The sequence below is a fragment of the Pseudophryne corroboree genome, chromosome 4, assembly GCF_028390025.1.
Source record: "Pseudophryne corroboree isolate aPseCor3 chromosome 4, aPseCor3.hap2, whole genome shotgun sequence".
In the NCBI taxonomy this organism is placed as follows: Eukaryota; Metazoa; Chordata; class Amphibia; order Anura; family Myobatrachidae; genus Pseudophryne; species Pseudophryne corroboree.
In genome coordinates, this window is record NC_086447.1 from 18,662,430 (window position 1) to 18,664,929 (window position 2,500).

The window sequence follows — 2,500 nt, forward strand, 5'->3', positions numbered from 1 at the left end:
AATATAACTTGGAGAATGCTTTATACTTGGTATAGTTTTGGGTTTGTAAAATGTCAGTACTGACATCTAAGTTTATCAAAAGCATCATCCTTCGAGCCGGAATTGAACCAGCGACCTAAGGATTTCTGTACCAATCTCCTCTACAGTCCTCCGCTCTACCAGCTGAGCTATCGAAGGATTCCATGATCATACAGCTGTGATATTACGTGCTATTAAAATGATTGAGTGTTAATTTTAAACATTATCAACCTTCCAAGCAAAATGAAAAATGATTTGACTACACAAAAGAGATTCAACTACTTATTCCTGTGTTGCTTTATCACACAAATTGTCATGTTTAATCATTTGGAAAATATCACTAATAGTTTGACTTATATTTGTGCAATTACTATCAACTGGCTACAGAGCTAGTTTGGAAAGCACTTTCAATAGATTTTTTAGTGTAGCCAAACTTACATCAAGATTAGAGATGCTTGAGCCTATCAAACCTTCTACACTCTTTTAAATTTTGCTTGTTTTGTAAACTAATCAAGTGTTCCAGGAATGATGGGGATATTCCATTGTTTGTTCTGATTTGACAATTCATTTTGGACAATGAGCGGCCCTTTTGAGCTAGTGAAGATAATTGTGCTACATGAGAGTATGCACAGACAATTATTTTTATTTTTTTGCATTAAAGCACAATTTTTAATAATTGTGCTTTTTCTTTTTTTGCATAAAGCACAATTTTTAATAAAGGAGAGGTTAATGATATAATAATTAGCACTGAAAGTCATCTGACACGATTTGAAAGTAAAATGTTGTGCATTGAAAGTAACCAAAGCTCTTTTTACTTTGAGTGGACATCATTTTCTTTCAAATGAATTTGATATTTTGCTAAATGTACAAAACTTTCTTACAAATTTGACATTCAAAATGCATTTGTAATTAATAAATGCTACTTAGTATGGCTGCTGAGATTCCTGGGCTCAGTCTCAAGTAGAGGAGGAGAATGACGGATAGAGAAAGAGAGAACAGGCAGGCATCCTAAAGATTTTGATGTGCCAGTTCCTGACTCACCCTGAGCAACACTGGTTTCAAGCTTTTAGTAAATTTTCTGAAAAATAAAACAACCATGCGGTCGTAGTCGGCAGGATTTGAACCTGCGCGGGAAGACCCCAATGGATTTCTAGTCCATCGCCTTAACCACTCGGCCACGACTACCTCTCATTCAATGTGATGTTTTCACAAAAGTTTCTCTATGGGTTGAGCTACTTCATTTCAGGCTGTGAGGATGACTGAATTAATATTGTATCAGAGATGATTTCCATGGGAAGTTAATCCTGACCACAGTGACCTGCGTTAATGATTTTTAAAATACAACTTGGAGAATGCTTTATACTTGATATAGTTTTGGGTTTGTAAAATGTCAGTACTGACATCTAAGTTTATCAAAAGCGTCATCCTTCGAGCCGGAATTGAACCAGCGACCTAAGGATTTCTGTACCAATCTCCTCTACAGTCCTCCGCTCTACCAGCTGAGCTATCGAAGGATTCCATGATCATACGGCTGTGATATTACGTGCTATTAAAATGATTGAGTGTTAATTTTAAACATTATCAACTTTCCAAGCAAAATGAAAAATGATTTGACTACTCAAAAGAGATTCAACTACATATTCCTGTGTTGCTTTATCACACAAATTGTCATGTTTAATCATTTGGAAAATATCACTAATAGTTTGACTTATATTTGTGCAATTACTATCAACTGGCTACAGAGCTAGTTTGGAAAGCACTTTCAATATATTTTTTAGTGTAGCCAAACTTACATCAAGATTAGAGATGCTTGAGCCTATCAAACCTTCTACACTCTTTTAAATTTTGCTTGTTTTGTAAACTAATCAAATGTTCCAGGAATGATGGGGATATTCCATTGTTTGTTCTGATTTGACAATTCATGTTGGACAATGAGCGGCCCTTTTGAGCTAGTGAAGATAATTGTGCTACATGAGAGTATGCACAGACAATTATTTTTATTTTTTTGCATTAAAGCACAATTTTTAATAATTGTGCTTTTTCTTTTTTTGCATAAAGCACAATTTTTAATAAAGGAGAGGTTAATGATATAATAATTAGCACTGAAAGTCATCTGACACGATTTGAAAGTAAAATGTTGTGCATTGAAAGTAACCAAAGCTCTTTTTACTTTGAGTGGACATCATTTTCTTTCAAATGAATTTGATATTTTGCTAAATGTACAAAACTTTCTTACAAATTTGACATTCAAAATGCATTTGTAATTAATAAATGCTACTTAGTATGGCTGCTGAGATTCCTGGGCTCAGTCTCAAGTAGAGGAGGAGAATGACGGATAGAGAAAGAGAGAACAGGCAGGCATCCTAAAGATTTTGATGTGCCAGTTCCTGACTCACCCTGAGCAACACTGGTTTCAAGCTTTTAGTAAATTTTCTGAAAAATAAAACAACCATGCGGTCGTAGTCGGCAGGATTTGAACCTG

General features: G+C 34.8%; 4 non-coding genes across 4 annotated transcripts in view; all 4 read right to left on the reverse strand.

Annotated features, from left to right (window-relative positions):
• Positions 1-87: 87 nt before the first annotated feature.
• On the reverse strand, positions 88-177 carry TRNAY-GUA (transfer RNA tyrosine (anticodon GUA)). The gene is given in 2 exon segments: positions 88-123; positions 141-177. It is a non-coding gene; the product is annotated as a tRNA-Tyr (tRNA).
• Positions 178-1,121: 944 nt separating this feature from the next.
• On the reverse strand, positions 1,122-1,203 carry TRNAS-AGA (transfer RNA serine (anticodon AGA)). The gene has a single exon. It is a non-coding gene; the product is annotated as a tRNA-Ser (tRNA).
• Positions 1,204-1,442: 239 nt separating this feature from the next.
• Positions 1,443-1,532, reverse strand: TRNAY-GUA (transfer RNA tyrosine (anticodon GUA)). Its single transcript is given in 2 exon segments — positions 1,443-1,478; positions 1,496-1,532. It is a non-coding gene; the product is annotated as a tRNA-Tyr (tRNA).
• Positions 1,533-2,476: 944 nt separating this feature from the next.
• The window catches only part of TRNAS-AGA (transfer RNA serine (anticodon AGA)), an 82-nt gene continuing 58 nt past the window's right edge, over positions 2,477-2,500 (reverse strand). The window contains exon 1 of the tRNA in view: positions 2,477-2,500. This exon is cut by the window's right edge and continues 58 nt beyond it. This is a non-coding gene — a tRNA (tRNA-Ser).